Raw genomic sequence first — 18,401 nt, forward strand, 5'->3', positions numbered from 1 at the left:
CGTACGCTTAGCTCAGACATGCATACGCTGTCATTACCATATGATTTTATTTAATCAGCAACATAGAATCATGACGTAGATCATCATACACTTGGTTATTAACAGTTGTATGGCATCCAGCTGCAGCCAGACCTGCTTTAAACACACTTTGAAACCACGACAACGCATGTATATCCATTTAGTTATCACATTATGTCATATTATAAACAATTTAATTACTTATTTTCGTCATAACTTGTTGCGTATACTGACAACTACACTGACGGTCGGACTTAATGCGCATGCGCTGGCATGGTACTCACTGCATGTATGCTATTCTGACAGCGTATGGCTATGTGATAGAACACCGGCTATATCTGTCAGACACGTCATTACCATAAGATTTCATTTAATCAACAACATAGAATCATGACGTAGATCGTCATACACTTTATTATTAACAGTTGTATGACATCCTGACTTAGCGGTTAAGTGAGTTTTACACGGGCGTGTGTTGTAGCTGACTCCAGCTGCAGCCAGACCTGCTTTAAATACACTTTGCAACCATGACAACACATGTATATCTATATAGTTATCATTGAAAACAATTTAATGACTTATGTTCATCATAACTTGCTGCGTATGGTGAACTGACAACTCCTCTGACGGTCGGATTTCTTAATGCTTAATGCATGTTATGCTATTCTGACAGTGTATGGTAATCTGATAGAACAACGGCTCTCAGTGAGTGACACTCCAGTCCTATCTAATAAGTAAAGAGCCGTGGAGAAGAATCGACTGTTTCTGAATGTCACCTCACTATATTGCAGACTTTTGGACATAGCGTTGTCCCATATATGCGACAAGTCAGTCAACACCTCCGCACAATAATTCAGCACAGTGAGTGATAACATTTTTCATCACAATGCTTATGTGTCTCTGTACAGCTAGCTTTGATAACATCACGTTAACAGAGCTTACCTTTTTGAGCTACTTTTCTAAGTGACGAAAAAAGTTAGATGTTGTCCCCACCGTCTGTGAAAGCGAAGCGCTGCTGAGTTAGCTGTGGCCATCGGATTTCTTACTATTTATGCAGCGATATTCCATTACTGACGATTAGACAAACATTTTCTGCCGCTGAGAGGAAACCACTGCGCATGTCCTGGAGCGCCGCGCGCGAGTGAAAGGTGGGGAGGGGAGGAGGAAGGAGAGCAAAAGGTGGGGAGGGTGGGGGGAGTAACAGAAACACCTAGTTGCTTGGATTTTAATCGGTGCGTTTTCCATCCACTGAAAACAAATATGTTAAATAAACTAGATAGTGTGCTGTACGTTTAGTGATATTTTCACAGTTGCGGTCTTGACTGGTCTTGAAATAAAATGCCGAGTCCTCAGCGCCCGAGACCGAGACAAGACCGAGACCAAATGCGGTCGAGTCCGAGACGAGACCGAGACCATCAAAAAATGGTCTTAAGACCGGTCTTAAGACCAAGACCAACTTCGAGTACCACAACACTGACTTTCACAGTAAAAAATGCTGGGTTATTTTCATAACCCAATTTCTGGGTTGAAGCTGTTGGGTCATAGGTTGGGTTAGTTTGACCAAATATTGGGTCAGAATTCACAACTCAAGAGTTGGGTCAGAAATTTACCGGAAGTCTACAGCTTGAACACTTCTGTTGGGTCAGGGGTTTTGTAGATTTACCCAAACTGTTGGGTTAAAGACGAAACTTGGAAGAAGGCACGCCCCTCTTCACAAGCCTCCATTTTCAACAAGACTATGAACGTTGCATATCGGACTTCTCTACTTTGAAATAAGACATGGTAAGTAAAAAGAAGATAAAGTTTCACCGTGAATAGGATTTTATAAATAAATAGAATTTATTTTGAACATGTTTGATATTTATTTTTATGGTTATTTAAAATGTTTATTACAGTAGGTTGCTCTGACAAAGAGCTTCGGTGTTGCTACAACACGGCTGTTGGAAAAAATAATTAAAAAACAGATGCAGGGGAAGGGTACAATTTGTCAAGTAAATTAAATTCAGTTGTTCAATATAACCTCAATCATATTTGTTTGTAACTTAATATAGTCAAATTTCTAAAAATCGATTTAGTTTTAAAAGAAAAGATAGTTGACGGCTTGTCCCCTGATTTTCGCGGGCTTAGTTCACTAGCAGGGTGCAATATGCGCGCGCATTCTCAGCGGGCTGAGGCTACATGTTGGAACACCAGTAGTAATGGCGGAGGTGAGCGAGCAGAGCTATTAATGAAGAGGGTTTATTATGCTTTTTGAAAATAAAATAACTTTTACAAAGTTATTAGGCGATAAATTAGTTGTGTAAACCTGAATTATGTGCGCGGTTTATTAACATATAGCTTAATTACAAACATGCTCGGACGTGTTCGGACTCATCAAAGTGTAATGTTTCTTTCTGGTTTTCTTGATTGATTATGGTGTACTTTATGACTTTGAGATGATGGGTCACAATAAGATAATTAAATAAAAATTATAATGAGAATTTTTTCATTTATTGTGAAAATTTCATCATGATAAGAATTTTGAATTATTTTTGTCTCAATAATTTTCAGTCATTGATGGTAAAAAAAACAAACAAAAGAAAAACACAAAACGGATTGCATTATTGGACGTTATTTTTTCTATTTTTATTTTCCAATAAATATCAGTAAAATTGAAAATATGATTAAATGCAGTTGCTGTGTTCAGCTTGGTGATATAATCACACTTTTTTTGTTTAGTTAATGGTGTCCTGAAGAAGCCTATTTCAAATAGAAATGGAGGGCTGGAGGACATTGTATGAGGCCATTAATGAGCGTGTGCTAGAAAGAAACACAGTTTTGTTCAGTTCAGATATTTTGTATGTCCAACAGTTAGTGAGTGAGAGACAGAGGTAAATTTAAAGACACCAATTAGCCTAATCACTTCTTTAGGCTACCATTCGGGTTTTTCCTCCCAAACAGTAGGGAAAACCGGAGCACCCGGAGAAAAACTATCCATCCCATTTAAAGAGTGTATTGTTGAAAGAAACAATGTTTAGTACAGGTAGGGATCCAAGTATATATATATAAATATATATATATATATATATATAGCTAGCTGCTAGCTCTGATTACAGCCAATCAGAGCTAGCAGTAATCAGCTAACCGCCATGCTATCAGGAAGTTTTCATTTTCAGTAAATCTGGATTGTTTATTGTAATGGAACCTGTATTTGCCTTTGAATGTCAAGTTTCATACTTGAACTTCTTGGCAATGTTGAGAGGTTTTATTTTGGCTCTTTGCGTTATTTAGCCTCTTCAGAGCCTTCATATGTTATCAGTCTGTTAAAGGTAGTATTACTGATAGCAGTACAATTCGCACAATGCCTGTTTTGTTTAGTTTTCTTCTTGGAAAAACTTATTAAAAACAAGTTTTTGTCTAAATTAAGGTTAATTCATGGTTCCTTTTTCCACATAATGTAACCGGTAGTGTTTATGATAAAAAAAAAAAATAATAATAATTATGTGATCGGTATCGGTGATCGGTATCGGTGATCGGCCCTCATGGGTGATCGATATCGGCAGGAAAAAATCTGATCAGCACATCTCTGATGTCCATGTTTGAGTAGCTCAAACATGGACCGGATGTGCACTTTTATTGTGAAAGCAGCACGTAAATGGGTGTACCATAATGTCTTGAGCGACCACGCACTTGTATATTGTGTGCTGGACCGGCTGGAGTCAGAGCCGGCTAGCTTTACCGCGGTGCTAGCACCACCGCGGTTTAGCACCGACATGTATACGCTGTCATTGCCATATGATTTTATTTAATCATCAACATAGAATCATGACGTAGATCATCATACACTTTGTTATTAACAGCAGTATGGCATCCTGACGTAGCGGTTAAGTAGGTTAATGAGTTTTACACGGGCGTGTTGTAGTTGACTGCAGCTGCAGCCAAACCTGCTTTAAATAGACTTTGAAACCATGACAACGCATGTATATAGTTATCATATTATAAACAATTTAATGGCTTATTTTCGTCATTACTTGCTGCGTAGGCTGAACTGACAACTGCGCTGATGGTCGGACTTCTTAATGCGCATGCGCGGGCATGCGTACTGAGTGCATGTATGATATTCTGACATATCATACATGCACTCGGTGTTCTATCAGCTATCTATCGCTATCCGATCCACTGCAGTGAATCCGTCTCTCTTTATAGATATCTCCCTCTTCTTCCTCACATCCTGTCTTTAGGAAATTTTCAAAACAGAAACGGAAGATTTAGGATGTATCTTACTTTTGACAGAGTGAAAGAATATAAATAATAGTCTTTACCACCTGTGTAAACTTTGCCGGTGAATGTTATAACACATAATATAAGTTTTATAATATGTGTTATATTGTTTCATTTCTAATATAGGCCCTTGTGTCAGATAATCTAAGTCAATGTTAGAGAATAATTAATTTTTTTAGATTTACGGAATCTCAGTTAACCTTCATAGCGGGGCTGAACCCATATTACACCAAGCACTGTAGCTAATATTAGCTGGTATCTCGCCGGTGAACATAAATACAGTAAAGTAATATTCTAATCACAATATATACACAATAATATGTCCATCTTACTTGTGAAATGTTGTCTGTGGAGCCATCACATCAATAGTCCATCGATCTGAACAATATCCCTCAGTGCTGAGGCATCTTCTGCTGTTTTGATTGAGCAAAGTTGGAGGGTATACCGCTCCAAGATGGCCGCCGTATTTCCTGCGCCGGAGCGGTCCATGAGGCGTCTATGCTTATATTATGTCTATGCCGCACCTACTAATGGCACTTCTATGGGGCGCCACAGGTGCCACTGTTTTCGGGGCTAGCTGCCAGTGTTGTCACTGACTTCGGCTGACTTCGGCATAGACATACTATAAGAGTAGACCCTGCATTGGCTGGTCCGGCGCAGGAAATACGGCGGCCATCTTGGAGTGGTCGTCCCTCCTACTTTGCTCAACCAAAACAGCAGAAGATGCTTCAGCACTGAGGGATATTGTTGTTCTGATTGATGGACTATTAATGTGAAGGCTTAACAAACAACATTTCACAAGTAAGATGGACATATTATTGTGTATATTTTGTGATTAGAATATTACTTTACTGTATTTATGTCCACCGGCGAGATACCAGCTAATATTAACTATTGTGCTTGGTGTAATACGGGGTTCAGCCCCGCTATGAAGGTTAACTGAGATTCCGTAAATCTAAAAAAAAAAAAAAATTATTCTCTAACATTGACTTAGATTATCTGACACAAGAGCCTACATTAGAAATGAAACAATATAATACATATTATAAAACTTATATGTTATAACTTACAAAGTTGAAGTTGGTTTCCAATTCCAGCTTCCGATAGCTAAATTCAACTTAATTTTTCACAACCTTCCGCATCATTAATCGACTGTAGTTTAAAATTTACTACACCTAGACTCTTCAAACTTGGACTAGATTATTCTGCTCTAATAGCAGAATATTTAAAACCATGGTTGGGATTTGTGAAACCTTTTTCTGATTTGTGAAAACTCAATAAAGTTAGACTTACACCATTTTTTGGCACCACTTTCATTACTAGAACTGCTCTAATTAAAAATATACAACTCCTTGACTCTTCAAACTTCGACTGGATTATTCTCAACTAAGAACAGAATATTTAAAACCATGTTTGGGATTTGTGAAACTTTTATCTGATTTGTGAAAACTCAATGAAGTTCAATTTTCACCATTTTTTGGCATCTGGATCACCATAGATCTACTCTAATTTAAAAACTACTCCTAGACACTTCAGACCTGGACTAGATTATTCTCCTCTTCAAGCTGGATATTTAAAACCATGTTTGGGATTTGTGAAACATTTTTGGGATTTGTGAAAACTCAATAAAATTCGATTTTCACCATTGTTTTTCATCTGGATCACCATAGATCTGCTCTAATTAAAAAACTACAACTCCTACACACTTCAAATCTGGACTAAATTATTCTGCTCTAATAGTAGAATATTTAGAACCATTATTGTGATTTGTGAAACTTCAAAAAAGGCCAATTTTGCCCTATTTTTCGGTCTCAATCAGACAGGAGTTGCTCTAATTCCAAAACTACAAGACCTAGACTCTTCAAACCTGGACTAAATTATTCTGCTCTAATAGCAGAATATTTAGAATCATTTTTGTGATTTGTGAAACTTCACTTAACAGACCCCTGCAAAAGATCTTTCCTTCCAACAGCCATCAACATCTTACGGAAGCGCATTGCTATCACGCAGGAAAAAAAAATTCGAGCGCTATCACGTTATAACGTGATACGCATCTTGTTAAAACGTGATAGTATCTTGTTAAAACGTGATACGTATCTCGTTAAAACATGATAGTTATCTCGTTAAAACATGATAGTTATCTCGTTAAAACGTGATACGCATCTTGTTAAAACGTGATAGTATCTCGTTAAAACGTGATACGTATCTCGTTAAAATATTATAGTTATCTTGTTAAAACATGATAGTTATCTCGTTAAAACGTGATAGTTATCTCGTTAAAACGTGATGTGTATCTCGTTAAAACGTGATGTGTATCTCGTTAAAACGTGATGTATCTCGTTAAAACGTGTTATGTATCTTGTTAAAACGTGTTATGTATCTTGTTAAAACATGATAATTTTATGTCCAGGAAGTGGCGGTATTATGCTAGGCTAGTACAGTGGCTTACATGAATTGGTCAGGTTTCCTTTCATGTTTGGTCTACAACATGTACAGATACGGATGCTGCTTTGCACTGTGGTTAAAACCATTAATAGCCTGCGTACTCTGAGCAGGATCCTAAACAGAACGGGACTGCACAGAAGGAAACGTTAGTCCGGTCCTCTAGCTGTAGCGGCGTTCCTGACTGTCTGGATCGAAGCTCAAGTTGGCTTCCGATTGTAGCTTCTGATTTGGGAAATGGCTAAAGGGAGATTATAACGGAGGCTCAGACGTATTTGCTGAACAGTTTCTGTTCAGATTTGTCGTTGCTAATGATCTGCTCCATATAGTAAACACATCGTTGTCTTCAGGTGTTTTCCCCCAGACTTTGAAAACAGCAGTTATCAAACCACTGATAAAAAAGAACAATCTAGACAAATCACTACTGCAGAATTACAGGCCGATCTCCAACCTCCCATTCATCAGCAAAGTTATTGAAAAAGCAGTTTTTAAACAATTAAATAACTTCTTAACAATAATGAATCGCTTTGACTCCTTCCAGTCTGGTTTTCGTGCTCACCACAGCACGGAGACGGCCCTTGTAAAAGTGTTCAATGACATCCATATAAACACAGACTGTGGGAGAACCACAGTGCTGGTTCTGTTGGACCTCAGTGCAGCTTTCGACACTGTTGACCATGACATTTTACTGAATCGACTGGAGAGTTGGGTCGGACTCTCTGGTCCAGTGCTCAACTGGTTTGAATCTTACATAAAGAACAGGAATTTCTTTGTTTCAATTGGAAACTTCTCATCAGAGAGGTCAAAGGTCACATGTGGGGTACCCCAAGGCTCAATCCTAGGACCCCTTCTTTTCAATATTTATATGCTCCCGCTGGCTCAGGTTATAGCAGGAAATAGGATTAGCTACCATAACTATGCGGATGATACACAGCTCTACATCACGATGTCACCAGGTGACTCTGAACCCATCCAATCACTGAACAGATGCTTAGATCAGATAAATGTGTGGATGGGCCAAAACTTTCTCCAGCTGAACAGAAACAAAACTGAAGTTATTATCTTTGGACCGAAAGAAGAGCGAACTAGAGTCAATGCTCAGCTTCAGTTATTACAACTGAAAACCAGTGATCAGGCCCGAAACCTGGGAGTAGTGATGGACTCTGACCTGAACCTTCAGAGCCACATAAAGACAGTCACAAAGTCGGCCTTCTATCACCTGAAGAACATCTCCAGGATTAGAGGACTAATGTCTCAGCAGGATCTAGAGAAACTCATCCATGCGTTTATCTTTAGCCGCATTGATTACTGCAACAGCATCTTCACAGGTCTGACTAATAAATCAATCAAACAGCTGCAGCTGATCCAGAACGCTGCTGCTCGCATTCTCACTAGAACCAGGAAGATAGAGCACATAACACCAGTTCTAAAGTCCCTACACTGGCTCCCTGTAGCTCAAAGAATAGACTTTAAAATACTGTTGTTAGTTTATAAATCACTGAACGGTTTAGCACCACAATACATTAAAGATCTGTTATTGCTGTACCAACCATCTAGACCCCTCAGATCTTCTGGTTCTGGTCTGCTCTGCATCCCCAGAACCAGAACCAAACGAGGAGAAGCAGCATTCAGTTTCTATGCACCACGGATTTGGAACAAACTTCCAGAAAACTGTAAAACAGCTGAAACACTGGGTGCCTTTAAATCTCAACTTAAAACCCACCTGTTTACAGTTGCTTATGGCAATTGATGCCTTCTATGTATTTGCGAGTGACTGGGAGTCATTGCGCGTATATAAAACCCTGTAAATTCTAGACTAACAGGTAACCAATTAATGCACAAAATCCGCGTAGGACAGCGAAAGTCCTAGCGCAAAATTTTCGCGAAACAGGCGGACGGAGCCTGGTGCTGCAAGGCTGGAGGCCTTGTCCTGTTAGGCTGTGATTTTATCTTTTCTTTTTATCTTTTTATTACTTTCTTTTTCTTTCTCACTGTTTAACCCTGTAAATTCTAGACTAACAGGTAACCAATTATTGCACAAAATCCGCGTAGGACAGCGAAAGTCCTAGCGCAAAATTTTCGCGAAACAGGCGGACGGAGCCTGGTGCTGCAAGGCTGGAGGCCTTGTCCTGTTAGGCTGTGATTTTATCTTTTCTTTTTATCTTTTTATTACTTTCTTTTTCTTTCTCACTGTTTAAAATTATGTAAAGCACTTTGAAATGCCTTGCTGCTGAAATGTGCTACACAAATAAAATTTGATTGATTGATTGATTGATTTTAACGGTACACTTGCTGAACAACGGCAAGGGCTGTTCGTAACCAAGCAACCGAAATCAACAGAAGGCTCAATAGTGGCAAAAGACAAAACTAGATCCTGTTAAGCATTCTTCAAATAAAAGACTTCCTCTCTCCAAAATAAATCATAAATCAGCAAAAGCTGAATGGCCTCCTTTAAGTGTCCTGAGAAACAATCACCTAATGATCCTGATTCATAAATCTCTACTCGGCTTGGCTCCAGCATACTTAAACTTTCTTTTACATAGATCTGTTAATTCCCATTCTTTACGTTTTAACAAGATTTTTCTTTTGCATGTTCCACTTTTCTGAACTGAAAAAGGGAAGCAAGTTTTAGTGTGATTGCTCCTACAGCCTGGAATCAGCTCCAGTCTGAAATAAAGATGTCAAAACTGGTTCCACTGGACTTATTTCGAGCGATTCTTAAAAACAGACGAGATTCTATTAAACAGTGTCACTGTTTTTAAATTCTTTTCTACTGTTTTACACTTCTGCATATGTATTAATTAATTTTATTTTGTAACCAGGTTGCTGTGTGTTGCAGACTTCTACCCAGGTCCCTCTTGAAAATAAGATAAGATGTGTATCAACGGGGTTTACCTGATAAAATAAAAGAAATAAAATAAAAAATAAAATAATGATATTTGTCAAATATTGATCAAAGATTTTTAATATTTGTCGACAAACAAGGAGCAAAGAAGAGACACCTCTCCTTTACCATATAGGTGACTTAAAATAATGTCTTCTAATGAAGACAAAGAGGGTAGATAAAGATTATTGTGTTGCTTTGATAAAATAAAACTCTGAACTTGAAGATAGTTATAGAAATATTTTGTAGGAATATCATGTTTGTTTTTAATTTCTTCAAGTTACATAAGTACCTTCCCTGGAAAAAGATCAGACATTTTCGCTATATCCTTAGCAGTTTAAATCCTGCTCTACATGGATGAACATTACATCGGATTGTTGTTGCATTTCTCCCAAATAATCAAATGTTTTTTTTGCCAGATCATCATTGTATTTTTCAGAAATGGGTATTTTGTTTGCTTAATTAACCTTTTCCTGCCTGATGAGTACATGTACAAGTCTACAACAATAGAGATCCAGTGGGACACAATAGTAACCCATGCTGGGGGCTGACTGGCAGTAAAGTAAAACATTGCTGCCCTGATCTGGGTTGAAATAACATAATAGGTTTGATAATTGTTAACACCCTCTGTCATATGGCAGATATAAGAGAGACAGTTTCATTCTCGGGCGTTTACCATTTAAGTGAAGTTGGAAAAAGTTATATTTAGCTCCTTAAAGAAGAAGGGGAGTGAGGAAATTGAAACTGATTGGAAAACATACGAATTTTGTAATTTTTATAATATTGATGTGACCAATTAAGGAGATGGGTAGCATCTTTAACTATTAAACTTTTAAAGCTAACATACTTAGACACTTCCGACCTGGAATAGATTATTCATCTCTGATGCTATGTTGCATCACTATAAATCGGAATCTGAAAAGTTGTTGGCATTATTATCCCAGCTGATGGATCCTTGTAAGGCACACAAAAAGGCAGGTGCTCTAGGACAAAAAAGTGAAAGAAAACAGAAGGTTAAAATAATAACAAATATTGTAAATGTGATAGGAGTTTATTTCTAATGCATTCCAGATGCAAACATATTTTTAAATCTCTCATTACTGAGGTTTCAATTCAGATAAAGATTTCACAAATCACAAACTAGGTTTGAAATATTCTGCCATTAGCGTAGATTAGAATAATCTACTCCAGATTTGAAGTGTCGATGTATGTTCGTTTTTAAAGCAGATCAAATGATTTCTTAACATTTATATGTTAAATATAATTTCCATGATTAGTTACTTATTTACAGTCATATGTCAAGTCATATGTTAAGTATAATTTACATGATTATTATTATTCACCGAATTTAACTTGATTGTACACAATTCCAAAAGGTGACGTGAAAAATAATTAAATTCAAAGCTTTATGTATGATTTATTTTGGAGAGAGGAAGGCTTTTATTTTGAAGAATGCTTAACAGGATCTAGTTTTGTCTTTTGCCACTATCGAGCCTTCTGTTGATTTCAGTTGCTTGGTTACGAACAGCCGTTGCTGTTGTTCAGCAAGTGTACTGTTAAAACAAATCTGAACAGAAACTGTTCAGCAAATACATCTGAGCCTCCGTTATAATCTCCCTTTAGCCATTTCCCAAATCAGAAGCTACAATCGGAAGCCAACTTGAGCTTCGATCCAGACAGTCAGGAACGCCGCTACAGCTAGAGGACCGGACTGACGTTTCCTTCGGTGCAGTCCCGTTCTGTTTAGGATCCTGCTCAGAGTACGCAGGCTATTAATGGTTTTAACCACAGTGCAAAGCAGCATCCGTATCTCTACATGTTGTAGACCAAACATGAAAGGAAACCTGACCAATTCATGTTAGCCACTGTACTAGCCTAGCATAATACCGCCACTTCCTGGACCTAAAATTATCATGTTTTAACAAGATAAATATCACGTTTTAACGAGATAACTATCACGTTTTAACGAGATACGCATCACGTTTTAATGAGATAACTATCACGTTTTAACGACATACGTATCACGTTTTAACGAGATAACTATCACGTTTTAACGACATACGTATCACGTTTTAACGAGATACGTATCACGTTTTAACGAGATACGTATCACGTTTTAACGACATACGTATCACGTTTTAACGAGATACTATCACGTTTTAACGAGATACGTATCACGTTTTAACGAGATACGTATCACGTTTTAACGAGATACGTATCACGTTTTAACGACATACGTATCACGTTTTAACGAGATACTATCACGTTTTAACGAGATACGTATCACGTTTTAACGACATACGTATCACGTTTTAACGAGATACTATCACGTTTTAACGAGATACGTATCACGTTTTAACGAGATACTATCACGTTTTAACGAGATACGTATCACGTTATAACGTTATAGCGCTCGAAATTTTTTTTTTCCTGCGTGATAGCAATGCGCTTCCGTACATCACGTTATAACGTGATAGCGCTCGAATTTTGTTTTTCCTGCATGATAGCAATGCGCTTCCGTACCATCTACAATAACTCTTTGAAAAATTAATGAGTTACACCAACATTTTTATTTCCCATTGGGATTAATAAAGTAGTTTTGAATTGGAATTGAATTTGAAAAAAACTGCATGGAACATGTATGAATAATAATCTGAGAGCGCGGTCCATGAGGCGTCTATCCTTATATTATGTCTATTGTTTTCGGGGCTAGCTGTCAGTGTTGTCACTGGCTTCGACAAATGGACTACATATTCCATGATGCTTTATAACTAGTAAAAGAAGAACTTGAAGACAGACGAAGAAGAAAGAATTTTGTAGGGTTTTTTTTTTTCGCATAAAGACCTATGTTAGCTGAATTCCGACACTTTTTCGTATATCATTATGTATGATTCGTTCATCCTATTTATTCACTAAAGTTCATCTGAATAATCCAGCCGACTCCTTTCATCTTTGAATTAATCGAATACACAGCAGGTATCAGGGATGCCATTGGTTTCAGCACCTTTGCAACAGCTGAGTCTGGCTCCCACTAGAGCTGCCGTTAGGTGTCCAGGATGTTTCAGAGCTGTCACAACTGGTGCCGATGTTTTGGGGGATGGCAATGCCAGTTTTTGGAAAACGTGTTTCTTATATTGCCTGTTTATAAATTTTTATTTCAATGATAATTGTATTGGTTAATTATCCGTTTAACAACTTGAATATTTTTGACTTAATTTAATTGAAGGAAGATGGCCAAAGTAATTGAATCTACCACTAAGTGTCACTATCACAGTGGAACCTGTTGAACCCCGTTGGGTTGCCAGATAGGGCTTTGGCCAAGATGGAAATAGTAGTAGTTGTGTAAAACGTATATTGTAGAAATTAATAAAGTTTAAAAAAAAAAATTTAAGCATAATGATTATAATTTCTCATGGAGGAATAATAAGTTATTTGATCCTGATGTTGTAAATTCACTCGTTGACTAAACATGAATTTTACAGTAGACTTCAAATGATTTCAGAGAGGGATTTTATAATACACAAATATTTTAGTTCTTGGCTATTGAAAACTTAAATGATATGTTATTGCTGTTTAAAGTATTTACATACAATGGCTAATAAATATTGACAAATCAATTACTATGCATATACTTTGTGACATAAATTTTTAAAAATGTTGAAACATATCTGCCAAATAAAATATGTAAACAGCACAATTTTCTTTGAAAAAAGCATTTGCATCTTAAGTACAACCCAAAGTAATATTTATTTCCAAAAATATGTAACAATCTTGTTCTTAATGCTGCTTAGGATTCACACATTGTCAAAGTTTTTGAGGTGTACATACTTTGTGTTTTGACTTATCAATATTCAATATTAGTGTAAAAAATTTGAAGGTGTTTTAACTTGAAAGTGAAAGTCCTGCTGCCTTGAAAATGCTATTGAAATGCATTTTGTTGCTCAGATTTTAGTCATTCTCTCATCTTTGAATAAGAAAACTTTGAAGACAATGAACAGAACCAGAAACGAACACGGAGAAGCAACCTTCATTTATGCCACACAAATCTGTAATGAACTTGACAAATAATGAAAAATAGCAGGGATTAAATTTATTAAATAACAACAAGTAATAACTCTTTAAAACTGGTTAACATGCATTTTTGGAAAATTATGATATGTTTTCCAAAAACTCTGCATTATCTTAAAAAAAAACTCTGAAATTTATAGTGGCTGCCTGGTCTATTAAGCAATAGACCAGGCAGCCACTATAACTTATGACATCCTGTGCACTGTCATGGAACCATGGTGAACATAATGTCACTCTGGAATTGTCAATATCTCATGTTGCCACTGTCACCAATATTAACTAATAAATCAATATTAGCACTTCTGCTGACACCTGCCTGCCACTGGAAGTGTCATTAGTAGGTGCGGTGTTACGATTTGCGCCTGCTGTCTCTCCACCATAGAGCTAAACTGGTCAATCAAGCAAAGAAAAGACCTGGAAAGTCAGAGAATCCCAAAGTTAAAACAAGAGGTAGAGAGCCGGAGTTCCCACAGGAATCAGCTGTTGTCTGAGGTAAAATGCTACAGAAATAAAATCAAAGAGCTTCAAACCTCTTTAAAAAAACAAGCGAGGGACTCAAAAGTGCAGATTGAGAAGATGGAGGAAGAAAAAATGCAAGTGATGTCTCAATTCACAGCATACGATACGAAGATTGAAAAGTATGAAAATGAAGTGATGGAACTTGAGTTTGAAGTGTCCAGAAAGATTGACGACATCAGCATTAAGAATAATGAGATTATGAGAGAAAAAAACAAGTACAGACTTCTTGAGAACAAGACAAAAATTCTGGAAAAGGAGTTGACTGAGTCAGTGAAGGAAAATACAATTTTTCTGAAGAAACTTTCAAAAACTCCAACGGAGCAAGCCATAGATAAAACTAAGGAAGAGTTTTTAGCAAGACACAGTTTAACTTCAGGGGTATTACTTGAGGAAAAACTGCGAAACAGGGAATTAGTACAATGTCTGATGAGAAAAGAACGTGAGGTGAGTAAACTCTTGGAGCAGCAGGCTAAGACCGCCAAGCTCCTAGCCTCACAACCACAGCCACAGAAAGAGGCTGTGGTTGTGAAAAAGAGATTTGAGCCCATAGCGTCCGATTGGGAAGATCTGAAGAACGAAAATAAATCCTTAAATTATCACATAAAGACACTAATCGAAAACAGGGAGAGGGATCAAAATCGCATTAAAGAACTTACCGACCAAGTATTTATGGTAAGGAAAAAGTACTTCAGTGAGAAGATGCAGCACGAGACTTTGAAGAAATCCTAAAAGAGCCAAGAGGTTAAGGTAGAGGATGATAATGCTTTGGAAGTTCCTAAAGATGAAAACAAGGTTGAAATCAACGATAAACAAATCAACAATAAACAAATCAACGATAAACAAGACGCTCTTCTACCACTCATCCAAGAAACAACCCTCCAGCTACCCAAAACAAAGTCAGTTCGTAATCTAAGAGTTCTGCCTCTGGGTGAAGGCAAGTAATTGCCAGACTTTAAAGAAGACATAATTATAACACCAGAAAAGTTAAAACAGCTTAAGCCCCTACGTCTGCTTAGACTTTCTTTTATTGTTGCAGTTTGGCCAGAACCTTAATTTTCAACTCTAGATTAACTATTTAATTAATAACTTGTATTCCTACCTGTACTAAACATTGTGTTTCTTTCTACAGTACACTCTTTAAATGGGATGGATAGTTTTTCTCCGGGTGCTCCGGTTTTCCCTACCATTCGAATGGTAGCCTAAAGAAGTGATTAGGCTAATTGGTGTCTTTTAAATTTACCTCTGTCTCTCGCTCACTAACTGTTGGAGACACTCTTTAAACTAAATGCATAGGTTTTCTCCGGGTGCTCCGGTTTTTCCTTCGGGAAAAAAAGTGATTAGGTTAATTGGTCTCTTAGTTTTACCTCTGTGTCTCACTCACTGGCTGTTAGAGATACAAAGGATATGAACTTAACTATTTCAGATTCTTAATGCGTTTCTTTTTAGCCCGCACTCCTTAAATGGCCTCATACAACGTCTTCCTGCTCTAGTGTTTCTGTATTTTCTGTCTTCTGAATCTTAGTCGTCTTAATTTTTAACCGGTCATAGAATATGACTAGTCTCTCTACGTTGGAGTGTCTTCCTGTTAAAAACAAGTTGTTCCTCTCCACTTGACTGCTCAGGATGAGGGACTGTAATGTAAGATGATTTATTTTTCCTTTTCAATTAATATAGTTTTATGTGAGATTGGTTATTTGCTGGGGATGTTGCATGGATGAGTGGGGGCGCTGTGCCTTTCAGAGGATATATTTCTTTCTTCTTCGAGGGTGTAGCGGCTAAAATCCTATATTTTAGGCTACTGGTGGTTGTTGTTGAAAGGCGTTGGTTTTACGTGCGCTCAATTAAGATTCAGCATGCCGATCTTCCGTTTGATATAAAGTTAAGTCATTTATTTACAGTACAATGTCCATTGTCTTACTGTTTTCCTTAAGATCCACATAAATTCGACATACATCCAAAAACCAAGCACAGTAGAAAACTGTTTGCCTCTACCTATCAACAACACCTGAACAGAATCATGATTGACCTTAAATAACCCATCCCCCATCAGACACTCAGAACTCAAAATAAAATACGCCCCCTGGTGGCGATAAACACCAGAAAGGATAAATGGCTCCTACAGAGGGTTTTTTTTTTTTTTTTGTCTCTTCGTTGGGGCTCCTTCTTATGAGGGGCGGAGACGTTAGGCTGTTCGGTTAGACGGTTGAATCAAAGTCTGCAAAGCTACGCTATTCCCTCTCAGTGTCTGCTCTTTCTCTACCCACGACCTCTTATTTTATGGTGACCCATAAAATAGATATCACTACGCAGTGTTACACTGGTGGCAGCGGGTTGTGGACGCTTTCAGCGATTGAAGAGGTGAGCACATGCTACGCATGCTAACCACAGATAGCTCATGCTGCACGTGCTGAGCGGCGTATATAGCGGCTGCTGAAGACGGACTTTTTTTTGCCCTGTCTCTCATCCTACTGCTGGTTACGGAGACGAATACACAGCTATGGCGAGTAGTTTTGGGGATCAATTACCTTTTCATTCTACAAGTAGTCGCACCAGGCCTCACTACAGCCACATTTTCATGGGGGATGGAAAAGAGGATTTTTCAAAATGGTGCAGGCGTTTTGAAGTGACTGTTGCTGCTGATCCTGATACCACTGAGGACAGTTTGGTGAAGCTGCTACCTACATGTTTAGGAGGTGCTGTTTTTTAGACTCATCAAACGACCGAAACACACCTAACCACAGTTCCAGTTCATATGTGAAGGATGGACACAACCAGCGGGGTCCACGTACCCTATCTGGATCATCTGAACGCTACACGCAGGGCTATAGCTCTTCAAACAGAGGCTACGTGGCCGCTCTCCTGACCGCTATGAAAGTGGCCGACGTAATCACTCTCCCAGCCCAGGGCGAGTACGTTTCCGGTCTCCTTCACATTCGAACCATGATCAGGTAAACTAGGAGTAGCTGACAATGAGGGCAAATTGCTACTGACTTCGCCCTAGCCCAGACACACAATGACACCTACCATGACACCGTTGCTAGTTTGGCTGATGTAGAGAAGAGATATGTGTCAGTTGTTATTGAGGACACTGTAGTGCATGCTTTTCTTGACACTGGAGCGGACGTTTCAGTCATTAGTGAGGACTTTAGAATGGCTACACCTGCTCTTCACAGGAAGCCCATTGTAAAACGGTTTATTCCTCTCACTGGTGTCACAGGTGACCCCCTTGACTCTGTAGGCTCCATTTATGTGAACCTAACTATTGCAGATAAGCTCATGACACACACACTTCAAGTTGTCAGAAACTGTACAAAGCCAGTCATTTTAGGTTGGGATTTTATGGTGGCAAATGGGATTACAGTTGACACTCGGAACATGACTTGCAAGGTAGCAGGTACAGCTCTGCCACTAGTTAGTCCACATCTGTATGTTCCCTGCCTGACTGCTTTTTCAGTATCATCCACCGTTAGCATTCCTGCTATGTCTGAGAGGGTCATCACTGCTACTCTGGATGCACCCCAGAAAGGGTCGTTACCTAGTGGCTACATTGGTGTGTTTCAACCACATTATACCGACCAGTCTGCTGTGGGTATTGCATGGACTGTGGCCAGGGTAGAACGAGGTTCTATTTGTGTTAAAGTAGCTAATGTTTCACATAGTGATGTCATGTTACATAGTGGTACACAGGTGGGCCACTTTCATGCTGTCTTAGCAGAGGGCCAGAGTGAATTCACCATTATGGACAGTTTTATCTGTAACATTAATACTCAGACACCTGACAGTCCCAGAATAATCCCTCTTACAGATAGTACAGACTCAGATCTGACACCTTTGCAGAAAAAACGACTGACAGAGACTTTGACTTCTTTTGCAGATGTTTTTAGTCAACACCCACATGACTTTGGCAGGACTGACATGGTGACACACAAAATCACTACGAACTGTGACACCCCAATCTCACAAAGAGCCTACCGCACCTCTCCGGCCATGAAGGCAGAAATTCGCCGCCAAGTTGAAACCCTTAAATCACATGATTTGATAGAGGACAGTTCAAGCCCCTGGGCCAGCCCAGTAGTTATGGTGAAAAAGAAGGATGGCTCTTACAGGTTTTGTGTAGATTTTCGTAAACTGAACTCTGTCACCATTACTGACGCTCACCCCTTACCGAGAGTTGATGACAGTCTAGATGCGCTTTCTGGTTCGCAGTACT

The sequence above is a fragment of the Poecilia mexicana genome, unplaced genomic scaffold, assembly GCF_051168715.1.
Source record: "Poecilia mexicana isolate PSO_F unplaced genomic scaffold, ASM5116871v1 scaffold_20, whole genome shotgun sequence".
Lineage (NCBI taxonomy): Eukaryota > Metazoa > Chordata > Actinopteri > Cyprinodontiformes > Poeciliidae > Poecilia > Poecilia mexicana.